This window comes from Bubalus kerabau, chromosome 4 (genome assembly GCF_029407905.1).
Source record: "Bubalus kerabau isolate K-KA32 ecotype Philippines breed swamp buffalo chromosome 4, PCC_UOA_SB_1v2, whole genome shotgun sequence".
Taxonomy (NCBI): domain Eukaryota; kingdom Metazoa; phylum Chordata; class Mammalia; order Artiodactyla; family Bovidae; genus Bubalus; species Bubalus kerabau.
In genome coordinates this window covers 144416430-144439772 of record NC_073627.1, presented here as the reverse complement: position 1 = coordinate 144439772, position 23343 = coordinate 144416430, and the positions used below count along the sequence as shown (strand labels likewise).

General features: G+C 40.1%; 1 protein-coding gene and 1 long non-coding RNA gene across 5 annotated transcripts in view; one reads left to right on the top strand and one right to left on the bottom strand.

Moving 5' to 3' along the window:
• The window catches only part of LOC129650449 (uncharacterized), a 39331-nt gene extending 28381 nt beyond the window's left edge, over window positions 1–10950 (bottom strand). The window contains exon 1 of the long non-coding RNA XR_008713773.1: window positions 10833–10950. This is a non-coding gene — a long non-coding RNA (uncharacterized LOC129650449). The remainder of the gene's footprint in view (window positions 1–10832) is intronic.
• A 2313-nt stretch (window positions 10951–13263) lies between these two features.
• GKAP1 (G kinase anchoring protein 1) overlaps window positions 13264–23343 on the top strand; it is an 86828-nt gene continuing 76748 nt past the window's right edge. For 3 of the 4 annotated variants that reach the window (XM_055578913.1, XM_055578909.1, XM_055578911.1), the window contains exons 1-2: window positions 13264–13402; window positions 13838–13972. The gene's annotated coding sequence lies outside the window, so the exon portion shown is untranslated. The remainder of the gene's footprint in view (window positions 13403–13837; window positions 13973–23343) is intronic. The other variant, XM_055578910.1, reaches the window with a different exon arrangement.

Genomic DNA, 23343 nt, shown 5'->3' with positions numbered 1-23343 from the left:
TATATATGTTAGCAATAGCAGAAATAACTATTCTGTGGAAAATTTCATGTGAATTCTATTCTCAGAAGAAAATATTTTAAAGATTTGGCTGTCTATTTTTATAGGCCTAAGAAGTAGTTCTTATGGGCTCCCCTGGTAGCTCAGACAGTAAAGAATCCACCTGCAATGTGGGAGACCTGGGTTCAATCCCTGAATTGAGAAGATCCCCTGGAGGAGGGCATGACAACCCACTCCAGTATTCTTGCCTGGAGAATCCCCATGGACAGAGGATCCTTAACAGGCTACAGTTCATGGGGTCGCAAAGAATCGGACACAACTGAGCGACTAAGCACAGCACAAGAAGTAGTTCATAACTAATTTCTTTGATTTATGAACAAAAAATATGTTTTTTTCTGGGTTTTTAGCCACCAGTTTTGGGCTGTTTGTTACTTATTTCTTTAGTAACAATTACATTTTTGAGTTATTGATGATCCCTCTGGCTAGAAAATAACTTCCTTAAACTGAAAAGTCTGCTTCCATTTGGTAAATATTTTAAGCTCAATTTTTCACTCTGGGAAACTGAAGAAGTTAATTTTTTGATATGTGAATAAGTATGTGATCAAATTAACAGCAAAGTCAGGCTTTTGAGGGATTGATACTCTTAGCTACTATATACAAGAAGTATATTAAAATTAAATCTGACATTACCAATGGTGAACTTCTCTGTTAATATCCTTAGGAAAGTTCATTTCCCTTAGTTTGCAAGTATCTGCGCCAATGTTAAGGAATATTTTGTCTCTAATTTGATCAAAGCACCCATAACCTGTGCAGCCAAGTAGTCAAAGAGAAGGCCAAGACTTTAAGAGTAATGGAACCTACAATCAGAAGTATTCCAGTGGATTGTGAACAAATAAATCAGAGGGGAAGAATACTAACATATGCTTTTCCTGAAAGAGTTACCTTCAGTGTGTACTGAGGTCCTCTTAGTAAGGTTTATTACAAAGGTTTATTACAAAAAAAATCTATTACAAAGATTATTACTACATCTCACTAGTCACTGAAAAGGGAAACTAGATGTAAGGACCTGAATATGTGAGTTTAATTGGCCAGGCTTGTGCTTAGTCGCTCAGTTGTGTCCTACTCTCTTGCACCAGGCTACAGCAAACCAAAACACCTTTCAGAACCAGGCCAGTACCCCAGGGTTTAGTTCTCATGTTAGGGAAGAATCTGTGCCTTTCTCAAAGGGTGGGTGAGCTGATAAAGTGACTCATGTTCTGAAAACATCACAAAAGCATCTACAGACAACAGAGGGAAATTTTCTGTAGATATTTAATTTATAAGCATTTTCCCTGCTGTATGTTTTCTATTAACCTTTTATTATTGAGGATAGAACTGGGAACTAAAAGTTGTATCACTCAAGTAGTTATGTTCTGGTGATAACATTCTGTGAAGGAAACAAAGCAGAGTAAGGGAACAGAATCAAGGACAATTTTTTTTTTTAATATGGAAATTGTTTCTGAGTTAGGCAAACACACAAAGTTGTGAAAACTAGATGTAAGCTCACTGACTTAAAGATTGCTTTTCAATTGACCTAATTCATGCATGCTTAAACGGGGCAAGTATCATAAAGTGCATCTGAACAAAAATCACATCTAGCCAGTTTTTGTGGGAGGGGAAGCGCACTGACTGATTTTGCTGAGCCATTTTGTCCTTTCATAAACAGGAAACTTCTAGATCTAGTCTTTGGTCTCTACAATTGATTAGGACTTATTTCAAATTCAGGATCACATTTCATTTAAAAATTTTAAAATAGAGATGTAATTTATGTAACATAAAATTTACTATCTTAAAGTACATAATTAAGTAATTTTTAGCATATTCACTATGTTGTGCATCCTTACTAATTCCAGAACATTTTCATCATGCCCAGAAGAAAGTGTATCTGTTAGCAATCAGCTCTGATTTCTGTTTTTCCCTACCCTGATGCTGGGAAAGATTGAGGGCAGGAGAAGGGGGTGACAGAGGATGAGATGGTTGGATGGCATCACTGACTCAATGCACATGAGTTTGAGCAAACTCAGGGAGACATTGAAGAATACGGAAGCCTGATGTGCTGCAGTTCATGGGTCACAAAGAGTCAGAGACGAATGAGCGACTGAACAACCACCATCCCCTGGCAACCACTAACCTCTTTCTCTCTGTGGAATTGCCTATTTTTGACATTTCATGTATCCTTTAGCATATGACTTCTTTCCTTAGGGTGTTTTCAAGATTCATTCATGTAGCCTAAAACAGTATTTCATTCTTTTTTGTGACTGAATAATAATCCATTGTGTGGATATACCACAACTATGTTTAGCCATTCATGCGTCGATGGACATTTGTATTGTTTCTTTTTGCTATTATGAATAACTATGCTATGGAAGGCTATAAACATCTGTGTACAAGTTTTTATGTGAGTATGTTTTCAGTTCTCTTGGTTATATGCTTAAGAGTGGAATTTCTGATTCATGTGGTAATTCTATGTTTACCTTTTGAAGAGACTGAAAAGCCATTTTCCACAGCAACTGCACCATTTTACATTCCCACCAGCAGTTACAGTGGGTTCCAGTTTTTCCATTTTCAACAACACTTGTTATTGTCTGTCTTCTTATTTTAGCCATCCTAGTGAATGTGAAGTGGTATCTCACTGTGTTTTTGAGTTACATTTTTCTAATGAATAATGATTTTTTTTTCATGTGTTGATTGGACATTTGTTTATGTTCTTTGGAGAAATGTCTATTCAAACCCTTTGCCCATTTAAAATTGAGCTGTGTTTTCAGTGTTGTAAGAGCTCTTTATATATTCTAGATATAAGTCCCTTATCACATATATGACTTGAAAATATTTTCTCCAATTCTATGTTGCCTTTTTACTTCCTTGATGGTCTCCTTTGCATTGCTGAAGTTTTTTCTTTTGATGAAATTCTATTTATTTTCTTCTTTTGGTGGTTTGTGCTTTAGTTATCATATCTAAGAAACCACTGCCTAATTCAATATCACACAGATTTATACCCATCTTTCTTTCTAAGAGTTTTATTGTTTTAATTTTTACCTTTATGCCTTGAGTCCATTTTGAATTAATTTTTGTATATGGTGTGAGGTACAGGTCCAACTTCATTCTTTTGCATGTGGATATCAAGTTGTCTCAGCGCCGTTTATTAGAAAAAAACTATCTTTAATTTATTGAGTTATCTTAGCACCCTTGTTAAAAACCAGTTGACCATACATGTTTGAGTTTGTTTATGGACTCTTGATTCTATTCCATTGGTTTGTGTCCTTATGCCAAGACCACACTTGTTTACTGTAGCTTTGCAGTAAATTTTGAACTTGGGAAGTGTCAGTCTACCAGCTTTGTTCTTTTTCAATACTGTTTTGGCTATTGGGGGATCCCTTGAGTTTGAACATAAATTTAGGGACAGCTTATCCATTTCTGCAAAAAAGGCCTGTTGTAATTTTGATAGGAAGTACATTGAATCAGTTGCCATATGTGGCGAGTATTGAGATCTTAACGATATTAAGTTTTCCAATCCCTAAACATGGTCTTTCATTTATTTAGATCTTCTTCAGTGTCTTTCAACCATGTTTTGTAGTTTTCAGTGTGCAAGTCTTACCCTTCTTTGGCTAAATTTATTCCTAAATATTTTATTATTTTTGATGCTATTGTAAGTGGGCTTGTTTTATTTCAATTTCAGACTTTTCATTGATAATGTGTAGAAATATGACTAATTTTTCTATATTGATCACAATTTGTGGCAAATAGTAAATTTGGGTTAGAAACACATGAATCAAGGAACTTAGGTAATGTTCACCCATAAACTGACTTAATGAGCAGAAATCCAACTTGTTATTGTTGATGATAACTTTTTAACTGATTATTTTAAGATTATTCCTTCAAGTATTACTTCTGTTTTTCTTATTGCTAGGTGAGGAGTGAGCGGTAAGAGTATAGAGCACAGGCAGGTAATTTGGCTTTTGCTGTCTATAGTCTCAGGTCTTTCATGTGTATTTTTCCTATTTAAGTAAAACACCAAAGGAACAATCCTCAGCACCTTGTCTCTCTGTATCATGAGGATACGTTCTGTATATTCCTCAGTGCTATATATTGTAAAGATTAATGGTGATACAGAGAAAGCTAATTTATTCAACCGATTTCTATGTTCTAGGTCTTATGCTAAGTGCTAAATGATAAAGAAAACTCAGGGATCAAACCTGAGTCTCCTGTGTCTCCTGCATTGCAAGCGGATTCTTTAACCACTGAGCCATTGGGGAAGCCCAAAAAAAACATAGTTTGATAAATCACAAATCCATCCACCAAGGAGCACATAGTCTGCTGAGTAAAGACAGTAACATTTTGACCATTTGAATGCATAAAGGAGCATGACACTGTGTAGTGACATACAAGAGAGTTAAAGGCCAGGTTTCTATTTTAATGGGGTTCACAATCTAAAGGAGAATATAATGGCTCTGGTAAAAAAAAAAAATATGTAGAGGGCACAATGGGAATATGGACAAAGGGCTTTTAACTTTCAAGGGTAAGGGAAGGCGTCCCTAAGAAGCTGCCTGTTGTATGTGGACAAGTTGGCTTTTAGAAGGTATAAGAACAAGAGGAATAGCATTTTAGACCAAGAAACCTCACTGCAAAGGCTAAGACATGATCATATACTCAGGGAACTGTAAGCAGAGAAGTAATTGTCCTAGTATATTGGAGACTCCAAATAAGGGTCTGCTGAGTGACTGAATTTAGCACTGGATGTAAGGGATGGCTGGAGCTGAGGATAGGAAGGTGGCTGAAATCACTGAAGGACCATACCAAAGAATTGAAAGGCTATGGAAAGCCTGTTGCATTTATTCTGTGCAGTTTACACAGCAATTGGACTGGTTTAATTTGCTGCCCCAAATCTTTTTTCTGTAGACAGTATAGATGATGTACAAAACACCAGAAGAGAGTTTAAAACCCATTTAGTTCGGTTCAGTCACTCAGTCATGTCCAACTCTTTGCGACCCCATGAACCACAGCACACCAGGCCTCCCTGTCCCATCACTAACTCCCGGAGTCCACCCAAACCCATGTCCATTGTGTCAGTGATGCCATCCAACCATCTCATCCTCTGTTGTCCCCTTCTCCTCCTGCCCTCAATTTTTCCCAGCATCAGGGTCTTTTCCAATGAGTCAGCTCTCCGCATCAGGTGGCCAAAGTATTGGAGTTTCAGCTTCAACATCAGTCCCTCCAATGAACACCCAGGACTGATCTCCTTTAGGATGGACTGGTTGGATCTCCTTGCAGTCCAAGGGACTCTCAAGCGTCTTCTCCAACGCCACAGTTCAAAAGCATCAATTCCTTGGCACTTAGCTTTCTTTATAGTCCAACTTTCACATCCATCCATGACTACTGGAAAAACCATAGCCTTGACTAGATGGATCTTTGTTGGCGAAGTAATGTCTCTGCTTTTTAATATCCTGTCTAGGTTGATCATAACTTTCCCTCCAAGGAGCAAGCGTTTAATTTCATGGCTGCAATCACCATCTGCAGTGAGTGTAGAACTAATTATTTGCAAATAACTAGTAGGTGATATCTATGTCTGTATTTATATATTACATTGATTTCAAGCAAAGCTCCTGAGGAAAATACATTTTTGGGGGGTCTAGTGTGAGAGAGGGTATTTTAAAAATTATATTTGAAGTATAAAATAGCCTTTCATGACACAATTCCATATTCATGTAGGTCATTTTTCAAGTTAGTGACATTTGACTTCATATAAATAGTACACTATAAATAACACCACAGTAAGGGCAAGGGAAAAAGGTAGCTGAGTCAAAATACTATCAAAGCCATATTAACATTTCAGTTTTGTAGCGGGCAGTGTGAAGGTGGAATGAGAAAGTTTAGCCTTTAGTGCTTTGATTTATTTAATTCTCCTGGAAAAGGTATTTTTTAAAAGTATTAATCAGGAGTAGTTCTACTCACAATCTTAATATTACTGTGGGATGATTCATGATCAGACAATTTAACTGAATTAAAAACAATAAAACTACAACCTTTCCCTCTTCTCGCTTGGCATTAATTTTTTCTTAAAGAAATGTAATTTTAATTTTTTCAATGTGACAGTGATACGGTTTGAGTCATATAATTACAAGGTTCATACAAGAAACAGAAGGCCCTGTTTCATTGGCCATCACTCTGATGCCCACTTCCCAGAGGAGACTGCTGTCCTGCTATTTAACTCCATGTTTCTAAAGAGCATCCTTCGACTGCCATGTCTTAGTTGTTCCATTTTAGCCATTTTATGCCATTTCCTAATTTCCCAGTATACATATATCATATTGTTCAGTGTTTACTGTATATGTTTAACCCCTATTTTATACATTGTCCACCGCATCCCATGTTCTATCAGTCAAGAGAGGTTAGTAATGCTGCATTAACAAACTACCACAAAAACCTCGGTGGCCTACAACAATAAAGGGTAACTTCTCATGTACACTGCATGTCAGCAGCAGGCCAGCTGCAGTTCACGCTAGAGTGTCAGCACCTGGGACTCTGACGGCCAGAGACAGCCTCTAACAAGTGTCTACCTTGTGGCAGGCCGAGAGACAGGGCTCTAATGCTTCTGCCCCGAAGTGACACATTCACCTGTGATCCTATTTCCTTAGCCACCATAATTCACACTGCCAGGTCTGACATCAGTGGGTAGGGAAGTATAATTCTCCTCCAGGGAAGTAACATCAGGTATTCTCAAACAGTCATACAGTCCACCACACTTGTTTTGTTTTCTCTGGAATTTATAGTCCCTTCTTTCCTGGGTTGCTTAGTTTTCTCTAGATGTATCACCATTTCATCTATGTTCCACCAGAGCTGTGAAACATAAGGTTCACACACGTTAGGAAACTGATCATGGTGTGTGTGGGGCTTCGGTTGCCACTGCTTTGTTTTTTCTCCTGGAGACATCCCTTCTGGAACCCTCCATTCTCTGTGTCAGAGCAGATGGTTTGCGCTCCAGGTTGGCTCCACAGTTGTCATCCTCGAACTTCCCTTCACCTTTATCTCAGGAATTCTCTCTACTTTCTCCTTTGCTGGTGCTACTGGTTAAAAGGAAAACCAGGTAGGTTTTCTTGGTTTATACCCTCATTTTGATGAGGTACCTCTCCGTGGGGCTTCCGAGGTGGTGCTAGTGGTAAAGAACCCTACCACCAATGCAACGGACGTAAGAGATGCGGGTTTGATCCTTGTGCTGGGAAGATCCCCTAGAAGAGGGCAAGGCAACCCATCCCAATATTTTTGACTGTAGAATCCTACGAACAGAGGAGTACAGTCCATAGGGTCACAAAGAGTGGGGCATGACTGAAGCAACTTGGCACACACCTCTCTCTAGTAGATTACTGAGCACATGCAAAGAAAATTTTTGCTTTAACATCTTTTTCTGCTCCCTGCATTGGTTCTATTTCCTTTCTTTTCTTTTTTCTTCTTTCCTTTTTTCTCTGCCTCTCTCTCTGCCTTTTTCTATTTTTCTTTCTTTCTCCTGTTTGTTCATTTCAGTCTCTTTCATGTAAAGGGATGTCTTCAAATAGCTGGAGACCCTTGACTCCACCCATGTTTAAGAATAAGATGATTAAAAGTTGATGAAAGTCTCTGCGGGTGGGACTAGGACTTGTCTACTGTTGGGCTTCACTGTAAAGAGGTGAAGAGCCATATTCTCCATTCTCAATTATCAGTATTTGTGTGCCTTTTCTTGTGACCTGTTGGTTCTCCACCCAGAGGAAGCTTCTAATTCCCTGACAGTATCACAGCACGAATCTGAATTTGGAAAAGAAACTGGTGGGGGTGGGGTGATGGGAATATGTCTCCTAATTCAATATGCACAACTTCATTTAATTCTGCTTTTCTAAGGCGTGAGTCACTCCTGCCCTCAGCTCTGCCTGGTATCCAGAGGAGTTCTGAGTCAAACCCTCCAGAAAGCAAACTTCCTGAATGCAGAGTTAAGGCAGCAGGGAGTGGAGATATGGACTGGGGGTAAGAAGGATCCCACTGTTCTTCACAATAATACATAATACAAAACTTTCATAATACATTCTCATTTTCAGGCCCAGTCTACTGCTTTCAGACGTGGGGGCAGCTCTAGTTTCAGAGCCTTTCCAGGGTCCGGGATGTGAAAAGGTTCACCTTGGCTGGCTCAAACCCCTCCCAAAAGCTTAGGTACTAAATTTCTCAGTTTGGGTAAACTAGTTATCACTCATCCATCTGTTTCCATGTTCCTAAGTTTGTTGACATCCTTCTTCAGCAGGGATCTCTTTTCCTGTTTGCTTTGTCTTTATGGGTTTATACCTATTTTAAAATCCCTTCTCTTAAAAAAAAATAAAATCCCTTCTCTTTTATTTTAATGAGGTATCTGTACTGAGAAAAGAAAAATGTGTGATAATGAACCATGCTTAACCAGAAGTCTCCTTACCATTAACATCATAGATGTAATGAACATCTTTTCTAAGTAAGAAAAGTCCAAGTATGACTATAGGCAGTTCTATAAGACTTAGATATAAGTATAATAAAACACCTAAATTTTATTGAATGCTTAATATGTGCTAAATGGTCCTTTAAAAAAAATTTTTTTTGGCTGTGCTGTACAGCATGCAGGATCTTAGTTCCCTAGTCAGGGGTCACATCTGCATTGGAAGTATGAAGTCTTAACCACTAGACCACCAGGGAAATCCCTAAACCGTCTTTTAAATGCTTATTTGTATTATATATATATACATATTAATATTTTATCTTCACAATAACCCTGAGATGGATTCTGTGATTCAACACCTAGCAGTCTGACTCCAGAGCACCTATGCTATATAATGTGGTACATCATTTCTAAACTACAGGAAATCTTATTTTCAACTTGTCAGGTCTCTGGTCAATCCATACTTATTGGTAACTTAAGCTATAGCTGAGGTTTTTCTCATAGACAGCACATTATTTGTTGTGGCAAGGCTAGCATCACTTTTGAAGTGTCTATTTGAAATACATGTTGGAGGTAGAAGAGAGTAATTTATGACAAATTCTAAAGCAGAGTCATTTAAACTGGAAATCCTGGCATGTGTTTATTTTATAATACAGACAGATGGGCCTTTCCTCTTAAAGAAAGCAGTTACCGTCTGTAATCTGAGGGGTCAAAGAGAAGCAATTACAAATCCCACATTAGTAACACAACACTAAAACGCTTGGGTAAACGAAACATAACTGCCAGAGTTTAATATCTTAAAGCACTGATGGCCTTGAACATCCTAACTCAGAGAATTCAGCTCTTCATTCTTTGTAGATTTTTGGACAAGGTTCACTATCACTCTCTCCAAGGCTACTCATACTCCAACTCCATTGTCACTTCTGCAGATAATTCTTTGCAAGATATAGATATATCTTTCAAATCCTTACTGCCTCTCAATTCCTTCACCTCTCTTGGAATGATCTTTGCCCTCTGCTATCTCAGGTACCCACTCTTACGGTCATTCCCTATACCTTGTCATTACTTCTAATTTTAATTTCAAGCTAACTACTCTCCAATCCATCTCTTCTTTTTTCAGGTCATTCTCTATGGTACCTAAAGCCCAGCAATTCTTCAACCTGATGAGAAATCCATTCCACTCACTCTCTCACCTTTTCACAGTTCCCCACCGCTCTCAGTTCTCCACCTTTCCCTCCCAAATCCTTCCTTCTTACCATGTCTGAAATTGGAATGCCTCCTTTGCATCTACCTTCAACTACCCTTTGCCCATTTCTCCCCATCATACTTGCCTGACCAAATCTCAGGCCTGGGTAATCGGACTGCCTAGTCAGTGCCTGCACATGAGCAACCAAATCTGGCTGGAGAAAAATGTGCAATCATACTGACTTATTTCATGACTGTAGCCCACCAGGCTCCTCTGTCCATGGAATTCTTCAAGCAAGAATACTGGATTGGTAGCCATTCCCTTCTCCAGGGTATCTTCCTGACCCAGGGATCAACCCTGGGTCTCCTGCACTATAGGCAGATTCTTTACTGTCTAAGTCACCAGGGAAGCCCTCACTATACTGACTGATCTCATTACAGATTCATGTGGGCCCTTAGTAGTGCCTGGAAACCTTACCGTGCTTCTCTCAATTCCCTTTCCCACACTCACAGACTAGTTTTTCACCTCTCTTCCTCTCCCCCTTCCCCATTAACCCCCCTCACTACTTTCAGTTAATAACTACACGAACCAGAATATGCTAAACTGCTGTAACAAACAAAAATGTTATAGCTCCCACTCAATAGAAATTTGTATCTTGCTCAAATAATAATCCAGAGTGGATATTCCAGGTCAATGGGCAACTCTTCTTCATCTCTACACCTTCTTTCTTACTGTCTGCCAATCCCGGGGTCTTGTAGTCATCTGCATAATCTAGCTGGCAGGAAGGAAAAAAATGAATGAAGGAGGCATAGTGGCCTGGAAGTAGCCCACATCATCTCTGCTCACATTCCAGTAGCAATAACTTCACATTTGACCATACCCAACTGAAAGAAAGCCTGAGAAAAAAAGTCTCTGTGCCCAGGAAGAATGAGAGCATACACTGTGATGGACAAATAGCAGTCTCCTAAAATGATGTTGTTTCCTATTTCACTGAGAAAATAGAAGCAGCTAGAAAAGAATGTCTGCTTTGTCTCGCTATCAAATCCACAAGACTACTTCAGGATGTCCCATACATATGGAGACTGGAGGGATTATATTTCCAGGCTGTTCCCAAAGGGGCGGGTGTCCAAGCTTTCAGAACAACATGGTCATAATGACTATATCACCTAATCACAAATTCAAACATACCTTCTTTCCTGGTGCTTCTTTCACCTCCGTGGTTTTGGATGTTGTGATCAACACTCCTTCCTGGCCCTGTCTTTGTGAAACTCCAGTGTATCTTGCTTTGGTGATTCTGTGTTACTCTGGTTCTCCTCCCACTTCCTCCTCTCTTTCTTTGTTGACTTCTCTATCTAGATGAAATCCCTTCTTTATTTGTTGGCTTTTCTCGTCCAGGTCTGAGCTTCTTAAACTTCAAGGTGATACAATCACTTGGGGTTCTTGTTAAATCAAAGACCCGATTCAGCAGGTCTGAGATTCCACCTTTCCAACAAACCTCCTGGTGACAACCAGCGCTGCTGGCCCATTGACCACAAGGTTCTAAAGACAATGTTCTTCAAGATTCTGTCCTTTGTTCTCTTCTCTCACACTGTTATCACTGCTAGGCTGAACTTCCCAAACTATCTTCTACTTCGACCCTCTTTCCCTGACTTCAAAAAATTACATCTAACTTCTTAGTTGTCTACCTCTATTTGACTGACTCAACAACCTCTCAGACCTTTAAATGTCCAAGTCTAAACTGATCTCTCAAAAAGTAGTTTCTGTTCTACTGATAATTGTCTTTTTTCTATCTTATATAATTATCTCCAAACTCAAACCCTCCAATACCTTTTATTTTTCTCTTTTTCCTTCATGCATGTTATGCTATCCCCTCTTACTAGAAAACCAATCAATCAATTGCCAAATTCTGTAGATTCTGCTTCCACATTACCTTTTAGCCAAGCTCTTTTAAAATTTCTCCTGCCTTTACCTTTTAGTCCAGATTTATCAATACCTTTTACCTGGCCTATTGCAAGTTTATCTGACCATTGTCTCACCTCTAATTTCTGTATCCAGTTACAGAGAGGTGAAAGCAAAGCAAAGTTTTAAACCTCCAGTCTTTTATTTATTTACTTTTAACTTATTTTGTATTGGGGTATAGCCGATTAACACTGTTGTGATACTTTCAGGTGAACAAGGAAGGGATTCAGCCATATATATACGTGTATCCACTCTTCCCCAAACCCCGCTCCCCTCCAGGCTGTCACATAACATTAAGTAGAGTTTCATGCGCTACACACTAGGTCCCTGTTGTAAACCTCCAATCTTTTAAACCACGAAAACGAAGTAATGTTTTAAATACAAATTCTTCCATTTAGCATTCCAGGCCCCATTCTCCTCGCTGTCTGCCACTTCTCAACATGCCCTAGAATGTTATCATTTGCTTTTCCTTAACACGACTTTCACTGATTCACCTTCACATATGTTCTCATGTTATCTCTTCTTGTTGTAAAACCATCCCTATGTCCTTCAAGGTCAATCCCAAATGCCGTTTCCTCCTTACTGCCTTTCTTTCTTCATTCCCAGACAGGTCTGAGCAGTTCCCTGATATTCTGCAGTACTCTATTTTTCTCGTGGCACCTATCATGATTTATCTTTTATTATAACGGTTTTATCCCTTATTCTGAAGGCAAGGATAACATCTTCAACTTCCCTCTGTAACCCCGCAGCGTCTTACCTAAGCGGGCGTCTACTATTAGTTGAAATCAAAGTGATTTAGGAAGATAACGTGTGCAACGGTAAGCAGCAGAGAATACGAAGTCAGGACAGTTGGGTTCCTGCTCTGCCATTTATTAGACGTGAGGCTTTGGCTAAGTCGCTTAACTTGGCTTGGACAACGGGAATCCTACTACTTGATGGAACACTAAGGGAGATAACTCTACAGAGAACGAATTAATCCATGTTCGTTATTTTCCTTGCAGAGAGCTGATGCAGCCTTTCTATTCAAATCCTGTTTGCAGGACCATCCCTACTTAACCGACCGAAGGTCGGGCCCCCGAACGGCTGGGAATTCGGGCCCCCATGTTCCCCGGGCCTCCTTCCACGGCAGGGCTCTCTGTTCTCCGCGATGCAGGTGAAGCCGCCGACCTGCGGGGTAATGGCCTGGAGTCCTATTCTCTCGGGAGACCTCCCTCCTCCCACTCTGGGAAAGCTCTCCCCTTCCCGGTAACCCAGAAGACCGCTGCGCCGCCGCCTACGTGAGACGTTTGGACCCTGCCCGGCCCCCGTAGCTCCCCTTCTCCAGCAGGTGGTTCTGGTCCTTTCCCCCAACTCTGGGCGCTCACGTCACCGGCGAACCTCTACCCACGCGCTAGCGCCGCAACCAACCGAGAAAATAAACAAACCCCAGCGCGCGGCGGCGGGCGCCCCAGGCCCCTCCCCCGCTCCGCCCCGCGGCTCTCACACCGCCCCCTCAGCCGGGACTTCCCTCCCGCCCTCGGCTCACGGCCGCGCTCTCTCCGCCCCTCACCGCGGCCCGCAGCCGCGCTCCCGGCTGCCGTCCGCCCGGCGCGACGCCCCGGGGCCCGTTAGTGCTCGGCGCCCGCTCGCGGGGCTGCCGCGCGACCCCTGCCCCGTGCGAGCCCGCCCCTGCCCCCGACACTTGACCCAGCGCAGTCCCAACGCCCAGTGCGGCCGCCCCGGGAGCCGCGGAGCGGCGGCGGCGGCGGCGGCGGGGGGAGGAGGGAGAGGAGGACCGAGCCGGCGGCCGGGGAGGCCCGGTGAGTACGCGGAGGGCGGGCCGCCTCGTGGGGGGTCAGCTTCGGCGCCCCTGAGGCAGTGGTGGCGGCCCGGCCGCGCAGCTCCGGGCGCCCCGGCTCGGCCGTTGGGGACTCGGCCTGAGGCGACGGGCCCCGCTGGCCGGAGCCACTGGTCAGAGTGCGCGGGAGGGCCGCTCCTCAGGAAGGCCCTCGGCGCCCAGCTCGGGGGCGGCGGAGAGAGACCCGCGCCAACCCCAGGCCCGGGCGCACCGGCGGTGCCTGCGCCTCCCGAGACGCCGCGGGGGCCCGGCCAGGGGTCGACCGCGGTCGCGGGGCCGCCGAGTGACAGGTGCCGCCGCCCCCTCCCCGCCGCGGGCATCGCTCTCCCTCCCGGGAAGCCAGGCGCTCGGAAATTTCTGGAGCAACGACCCGACTCGCTGTTTTTCTCCGTTGCAGGTTTTGAAACCGCTTCTTTGCCAGAGTTCGGTCTCTCCCAGTCCTGTTTCTTTCTCGTTTGTACTTTGCGCGAGTAAGTTTGGGAGCATCGGTTAACAGCCTATGGGTGAAATTTGGCTTTCGTTCATGCATGAGGTATAGTAAATTACTTCTTGAATAAAGTGCTCCTCCTTCTCCCGCTAGCTATTGAAAAAAGAGAAGGGTTTTGAATTTTTTTATTTTTTTTGCAGTTATTGTTTGTAATAAGCAGTCTTCCAGAAATTTTGTCATTACTAACACTTAGGGATCTTGGTCGATATTGAACAGTAAATGGCTTATTAAATTGTGTTTTCTCTCCAACTTCTTTTAGATTTTTCATTTTTAACTTTACCTAGAGTCTCCAATTGAGTAAGTGCTATGGCTTTCATTAGAAGCACTAATGAGAAAAATAGTCTTTCCTCTACTGGACAGCCACTGAAATATTCTCTACACTTTTCATTATTATCTGCTTCTTTACATAGTAAACGTGCTTGTAAGTGTAACCTGAATCGTCAGTTTAATAAATTTTACTTGCCAGCTATAAGAATATTAAACTTCGTGGCAATTAAAAATGTAAAAAAATCTGTAGAAATACAGATTTTTTTTTTCTCAACAAGTTTATAACACATAAGCTCACATTAGTCAGATCCTGATTAACGGAAGATGATGTCATACTTGGTAACAACAAACTTAGCTATAAGACATCAATCAGGTGGCTTCACTCTATAGTGAAGAATTCAGAAGTTGAGCAGTAAGAGATCATTGGGACTAATGAAAATACGTGTGCTTTATTCATGGGAGAATTCCTTAGTTCCTCAGTCGGTACTTGCTTGTACTTTTTGCTTAGCTTTTTCAATCCACAGAAATTAGATGCTGCAGGTTAGAGACGGGAGACAGTATTGAACTATGAAGAAAAAAAAAGTTTGTATTAAGTTCGTTGAGAGCAAAGTTTGGGTATGTTCCTGGCACTTACTGGTTGTGAACCTTAGTTTATAAGACGCCAAAGTGAAAGATATTGTGTAGTTGGCGTTATTTGAGGAACAGAACATGAAAAAAATACAATAAAAAATTTTCACCAGATATTAAGTCACTCATACTCAGTGCCATTTCATTTTATGGCTTTTGTTTTTTAAAATCTAAGCTACTTTTCAGTGAGACCACACTGTATTCATTTCTTTTTTCAGCAGGCTTACTGGTTAGTTATGTTAGTGGAAGATCACTATCGTTTTTGTAAAAAGGGATATCTTTCTTGATAGAGGAGCTTATACATATATCAGTTTTGAAGTGCCCTAATTATGGTTCCCTAGACTGAAGGATGGCTACTGCTACCATCTTTCTTGACCCTAGAATGATCATAGCCGAAAAGAATGATATCATAGTGGCACTTTTTCTCAGAACTTTGGTAGGGGAACCCAAGAGGCTCAGCCATTTATAAAACCATTTATAAAACCTGCTTCTTGCAGTTTAGGCTATTCATTTAAAAAACGTATTTACTTAAGCTCCTGGTGTATTCTAGTTCTTTTAAATTAATGCTTTAAAACCAGTTCTGTTTCCTAAATAAATATACCTTCTAAACGAAATTAGTTGTGGTGATGATGAGTTAGTAGAATGGCACTTAACAATGAAGCAACTTTGAACTGCTAATAACCACTATTAACTCACATTTGCATTTTGGGAATTGAGGATTATCTCTAGTGCACTTTGCATTTTGCTGCATTCTATTTTAGAGCAGGTCTTTGAATGTGTAGATAGCTGTGTACTTGAGGAATGTAAATATTTTTTAAAAAAACAAATTCAATAAACGTATCTTTTGTGTGCCAGGTCCTGTGATTTTTCTTGGGGATGGAAAAAAGAGGCCCTTGCCTTTCAGGATATTGAAATCAGGATTATAAAGAGCTGGGCACAATAAACATAATTTTAATTAAATCTATCCAGTAATAAATATAGAGTACAGAAATATTGCAGAGGAGGAAATGATTAAACAGGCAGGTTAGAAGAAGCATTTTAGAGATGCTAGCACCTGAGCAAGATTTTGGGGAACAAATACTGGGTAGGCCAAAAAGTTCCTTTAGGTTTTTCTGTAAGATCTTATGGAAAAACCACACAAAAAAAACTTTGTGGCCAACCCAATACAGGTTGTAAGTGGAAGAGATATAGGGCATTTTAGGCAAAAGGCATAGCAAAAAGCTATAAACAAGTAAAATTAAATGTGTGGTCAGGAAGTTTTAAGTAGTTTTTTTGTTGTTGTTTATTTATTTTTGGCTATGCTGGGTCTTCATTGTTGTGCACAGGCTTTCTCTGCTTGTGGTGAGCCGGGGCTACTCCCTAGTTGCAATGCTCAGGCTTCTCATTGTGGTGGCTTCTTGTGTCGTGGAGCACGGGCTCCAGGTGCTCCAGCTCAGCAGTTGCGGTGCGCAGGCTTAGCTGCTATGTGGCATGCGGAATCTTCCCAGACCAGGGATTGAACCCGTGTGTCCTGCGTTGGCAGACAGATTCTTATCTACTCTGCCACCAAGGAAGTCCTAAATAATTGTTTTGGTGGAGTACAATGTCTGAGGAAGGACAGTTGCTTTTGAAAATCTAACATATGTTCTAATATTAAGTAATTTTTTTCTAGTACTGAGTATAAAGTGGAGACTTTCTGTAATTTGATATTACTGCAATTTCAAGTATAGAGGAATAAATAGTTTTTACTAATGGTGTTCATTAAGAAAGTATAAAATATTGCACTTCATGTGATGAGTTGCCTGCATATTTATATTTGTAAATTTATTGTGCATTTGTTTTTAAGTTATCTTGTGAACTTTTGTCTTCCTTCAACTACTTAAATTAGCCTTTACATTATTTTTAAAAGAAAACTCAACAGGAAGAGGGATAAACAGAAAATGATATTACATTTCTGGACCAAAAAAACTGATTTGTGTAGTATTTTAGTAATGTGTAACTGTTTAACATAGAACACTAGCCATTACATTCATAGACTGACCAATGTAGGTAACTTAGTAGATGTCTACTATATTTTTGTTTTGTGTACCTTAATTATCTCCATGTTATTTAAGTGTATGTATATAAATGTCTGAGCATTTGAATACCTGGATTTTAAAGACTATGTGGTAGAGAAAGAACGGGAACATGGGGGAGGGAGAAGAGCTCCGTTTGCATCTGTTTACCTAAGTATCTCTTTGATATGACTATAGGTGGAGATGCAGACGTGTAGGACACAAGACCTCTAACCCTACGCTCACAAGAAGCCCTTTCCCTGAAATAGTATCTTTAAAAGTCTGATGTTTTTGTGGTCTGCTTATTTGTCTCTCTAAGATTTTTAAAAAGTAGTTTCAAATGAATTCCTGGATTATATGACATGATTTTTTTCTTTTGTAAATTCAGAAAAATTTGTTAATGAAGGCAGTGTTCTCTTAAAGACATGCAACACAGTCTTTAACAATTGCTTTCTGTCATTTGTCTTCTCTGTCACTAACATAAGGGACCTGAGGCATGTCATTGTTAATTCTGACCTGTAGTTGCGCTTTCTAAGTTTTGACGCAGGGCAGAAAAATCAATATTGCATTGATTATATTATGTTTTCTTTTTTGAATTTGGGTATAGATAGCCATTTTTCCTTTTCAAGATGAGATTTTTTCTTTTCTTATAGAAAATCATTGTAGACTATTTGGGAAAATAATGAAAACTATAGAAAGGAAGATAGGCATCATGGGTAGCCCCATGCATCTCATTCTTTTTGGTATGTAAACAACTAACATGTTTACAAACTGGGGATTATTTTTATTCCCTTTGTTCATTTAAAGTTTACATTTCACCCCTCTTCCACTTGTGAAGTATTGGTTAGTGTATGGTATATACATTTTTGATATATAGATTCCTCTCATGACTAATGAGGGGGTTGATGTGTTGTCTGTTTATCACTTTTTTTTTAAAAGTAGAACTTATGATACAGTTGATCAGCCCTTCCAATTGTCCCATCCCTTTACTCCCTCAGCTGCTAAGTAGAACTATTTTTTGCCTTTAGTTTTACTATTATATAAAGTCTAGTACAGGTGGCTACCACTCTTCTCTTCTCCCATCTGTAGCCCCTGACCAAACAAGATGAACATTTCCCCATTTCCATATACCTTTCATTAGTTAAGCACATGGGTTGCTAAGGTGTAGCATAGGTAGCTGCCTCATCAGAAAAAGTTATTTTGAGTGTTTATCACTGATTCTTTTCTCAGTTAACATAATGTATTCTAATGCTTTCTTTTCACTTTTATTATTTCTTCTCATTCATTCAGGAAACATTTGTTGCTTGTCACATATGTCCACTATTTAAGACATGGTCACTACTGTGATTCTTGGGTTTCAGGTACACTGGTATTCTCCTCATGTAGTATGTTAGATAAAATCTTTAGGTCTTTGACTCTTTTCAGTGGCTCAACGGCAAATTCTGAAGGCCAAAAACGTTTTTCTTTTCATTTCAAAGAAAAACAATTTCTGTGAGCTTGTAAGAGATGTTTAGAATGTCTGTGAACATTTCACTCATGCAGGACAATCCAGATAATGAAATTCAGTTTTGGTATCAGTCCTAAATTGGAGAGGAAGTGTATTTGTGTAAGCTATTAGTGATGATAAAGTTAGATAATATTGCAGTGACAACCTGAAAACCTCAGCAGCTTAAAGAAGCAAAGTTGCTTTCCTACTCAAGCTACATATCCATTACAGGTTAGTAAGGAGATTTTTTTCATTGTAGTTTCAGACTCCATCAGACTTGACTGATGGAGACTTCATCTAAGCATATGCTTCTGCAGTAACAGAAGCAGAGAAAAAACATAGCTCACTATGCTCGGCTTTTAAAGCTTACATTTCACTGGTAAGTCACATTGGCCATGTCTGCATTCAACATGAGAGTGATACATAATTCTTTTTCAGGGAGGGGCAGTGAATATTTTTGAATAGCTATCATATGCAATTTATAGTTGCAAGAGTTAAAATTAAATACAGTAGTTGTAGAACAACTGTGTAGGATTAGTGTACCTAAAGTGGTCAGAACTACTAAAACTTGGCAGGATTTTAACGTGGCATGTTGAAGTGGAAGCAGAATTAATGTTTTCTATAATATTTTTGAGTCTGAAAATTTCTTTTCATTTTTTAGTATTTTCTTCCTTTTAATAACTTACAAAGTCTTAATTCTCAAGTTTGTGGGAAAGAGTTAAGCCTAAAAATATGTCTTAATTTTATTGGTGTAATGTCATCTCTGTATGCTGTGGTATTTTATCTTAATTCATTTATTTCTGGGCATAGGAACAATAGGTATTAACATGATCTTATAATAAAAATACTTTGATTTCGTAACTATTAGATGGCATCTTTAAATATCAGCTCTTCTTTTGATTTTCCCTCATTGTTTAACAAAAAACTGAAAAATTTCTAAATAATTTTCTGGATTGTTAGGTTAAGATAGAACATTGAATATATGATTCTCATTTTTGTTTCCTCCTGGGGGGTGAAAACATGATAACCATAGTGTGTGGTTAGCTTTCAAAATGTACCTTGATCCTTACCTCCTGGTATTCACACTTTTAAACAGTCTCCTTCTGCAATGAATAAGTAGGGTGTCCTGGGTGAGCAGTAGGATATTGTGGAAATAACAGTAGCTCGTTTAGGTGTGAGCACTGTGGCTCAAGGCAGACATGATAAAACTATAAAGAAAAAGGAATAAGTAACACACAAATCAGGATAATAACTTATCTTTGAACAGGTTGGGTGTTAGGGGGATGCTATTGGGGAGACCCATAGGGTGGGTTAACATTTCATTAATCTCTGTGCTGGTTGCTTAGAGTGTTCCTTTAGTTTTTTAAACTTAATATTTTATTCAGTTATATATTCAATACATTTCAAAGTAAAACATTTATGAATTTCACAATTAAGAAAATCTGTTTCTTTTGAACTGAGAGTACTTAAGTCTTCTAGTAGTTATAAGGCTTCTTAGAAACTTCAGAGTGTAAGCAAATCTAATTTCTGGTCCTGACTTCAACAGTAACTTGCAGGGTGGCTTAACCAGTCTAAGTACCAGTTGTCTCATCTGTAAAGCCAAAGGGTTTAGGTTAGATATTACTAGAGGACCTTTTTAAAAAAATTTTTATTGTATAGGTGATTTACAGTGTTGTGTTAGTTTCTAGTGTAAATAAAATGATTCAATTATATATATATTCTTTTATTAGAGGACCTTTGATATCATAAGTTTAAAAATTTCTTTAAAAGCTGAAAGATACCAATAAGGGATTAATTTCTAAAATATATAAAGAGCTCATACAGCTTGATATCAAAAAGGCAACCCAATCAGAAAATAGGCAGAAGACCTAAATGGACATTTCTTCAAAGATAACATACAGATGGCCTACAGGCACATGAAAAGATGTTCAATATGCCTAGTTATTAGGGCGGAGAAGGCAATGGCACCCCACTCCAGTACTCTTGCCTGGAAAATCCCATGGGCAGAGGAGCCTGGTAGGCTGCAGTCCATGGGGTCGCTCAGGGTTGGACACGACTGAGTGACTTCACTTTCCCTTTTCACTTTCATGCATTGGAGAAGGAAATGGCAACCCACTCCAGTGTTCTTGCCTGGAGAATCCCAGGGACAGGGGAGCCCAGTGGACTGCCGTCTATGGGGTCACACAGAGTCGGACACGACTGAAGCAACTTAGCAGCAGCAGCAGCAGCAGTTATTAGGGAAATGCAGATCAAAACTGCAATGAGGTATCATCTCACACCAGTCAGAATGACTGTCATCTAAAAAAAATCTACAAATAATAAATACTGGAGAAGGTGTGGAGAAAAGAACACTTTTATGTTGTTGGTGGGAATATGAATTGGTGCAGCCACTGTGGAGAACAGTACGGAGGCTCCTTAAAAAACTAAAAACAGAGTTACTACTATATGATCCAGCAATCCCACTCCTGGGCATTTATCCAGAGAAAACTTTAATTCAAAAAGCTGTGTGTACCCCCGTGTTAATTTGTTGTTGTGTTCAGTTGCTGAGTCATGTCTGATTATTTGCAACCCCATGGACTGCAGCAAGCCAGGCTCCTTTGTCTTCCACTGTCTCGCAGAGTTTGCTCAAACTCATGTCCATTGGGTCAGTCCATTGATGCTAACTCATGTCCACTGGTGCTATCTAACCATATCATCCTCTGCTACCCCCTTCCCCTTTTGCCTTCAGTCTTTCCCAGCATCAGGGTCTTTCCAGTGAGTCAGCTCTTCACATCAGGTGGCCAAAGTATTGGAGTTTCAGCTTCAGCAGGAGTCCTTCAAAGGAATATTCAGGGTTGGCATCCTTTAGGATTGACTGGTTTGATCTCCTTGCTGTCCAAGGGACTCTCAAGAGTCTTCTCCAGCACCACAATTCAAATGTATCAGTTCTTTGGTGCTCAACCTTCTTTATGGTCCAGCTCTCACATCCATACATGACTACTGGAAAAACCATATCTTTGACTAGATAGTCCTTTGTCAGCAAAGTGATGTCTTTTTTTTTAATACATTGTGTAGATTTGTCATAGCTTTCCTTCCAAGGAGCAAGCATCTTTTAATTTCATGGCCGCAGTCACTGTCCACAGTGATTGGGAGCCCAAGAAAATAAAATCTGTCACTACTTCCAGTTTTTTTGCTTCTGTTTGCCATGAAGTGATGGAACTGGATTCCATGATCTTAGTTTTTTGAATGTAGAGCTTCAAGTCACCTTTTTCACTCTCCTCTTTCACGCTCATAAGGAGGCTCTCTAATTCCTCTTCGTTTTCTTCCATTAGAGTGGTATCATCTGCATATCTGAGTTTGTTGATATTTCTCCCCGCAATCTTGATTCCAGCTTCTGATTCATCCAGCCTGTCATATTGGATGATGTACTTCACATATAAATTAAATAAGCAGGATGACAACATACAGCCTTGTCGTACTCCTTTCCCAATTTGGAACCAGTCACTTTTTCCATGACTGGTTCTGTTTCTTCTTGACGTGTATATAGGTTTCTCAGGAGTCAGGTAAGGTAGTCTTGTATTCTCATCTCTTAAAGAATTTTCCACACTTTGTTGTGATCCACACAGTCAAAGGCTGTAGTGCAGTCAGTGAAGCAAAAGCAGATGTTTTCCTGGAATTCTCTCGCATTTGCTATGATCCATCGGATGTTGGCAATTTGATATCTGGTTCCTCTGCCTTTTCTAAATCCAGCTTGAACATCTGGAAGTTCTCAGTTCATGTACCATTGAAGTCTGGTTTGGAGAATTTTGAGCATTGCTTTACTAGCATGTGAGATGAGTGCAATTATGCAGTAGTTTGAGAATTCTTTGGCATTGCCTTTCTTTGGGATTGGAATGAAAACTGACCTTTTCCCATCCTGTGGCCACTGCTGAGTTTTCCAGATTTGCTGGCATATTGAGTACAGCACTTTCACAGCATCATCTTTTAGGATTTGAAAAAGCTCAGGTGGAATTCCATCACCTCCACTAGCTTTGTTCGTAGTGATGCTTTCTAGGGCCCACTTGACTTCACACTCCAAAATGTCTGGCTCTGGGTGAGTGGTCACACCGTTGTGGTTGTCTGGCTCATGATGATCTTTTTTGTATAGTTCTTCTGTGTCTTCTTGCCACTTCTTCTTAATATCTTCTGCTTCTGTTAGGTCCATACCATTTCTGTCCTTTATTGTGGCCATCTTTGCATGAAATGTTCCCTTGATATATTCAGCTTTCTTGAAGAGAAAGAAGGAATTTTCTTGATATCTCTAGTCTTTCCCTTGTATTGTTTTCCTCTGTTTCTTTGCATTGTTCACTTGGGAAGGCCTTCTTACCTTTCCTTGCTGTTCTCTGTAACTCGGCATTAATTTGGATATCTTCTCCTTCCTCCCTTGCTTTTTGCTTCTCTTCTTTCCTCAGTGATTTGTAAGGCCTCCTGAGACAACCACCCTGCCTTCTTGCATTTCTTTTTGTTTGGGATGGTTTTGATCACTGCCTACTGAACCTCTGTCCATTGTTCTTCAGTCACTGTCTCTACCAGATCTAATCCCTTAAATCTATTCATCACCTCCATTATATTGTTATAAGGGATTTGATTTAGGTCATACCTGAATGGCCTGGTGGTTTCCCCTACTTGCTTCATTTTAAGCCTGAAATTTGATCTGAGCCACAGCCAGCTCCAGGTCTTGTTTTCACTGACTGTATAGAGCTTCTCCATCTTTGGCTGCAAAGAAAACGTAATCAGTCTGTTTTCATTATTAACTATCCGATGGTGTCCATGTGAAGAGACATCCTTTGGGTTGGAAAAGGGGGGTTGCTGTGACCAGCGTCTTCTCTTAACAAAACTCTGTTAGCCTTTGCCCTGCTTCATTTTGTACTCCAAGACCAAACTTGACTGTTATTCTGGGTATCTGTTGACTTCCTACTTTTGCCTTCTGATCCCAATGATGAAAAGGACATCTTTCATCTTTTTTGGTGTTAATTCTAGAAGAT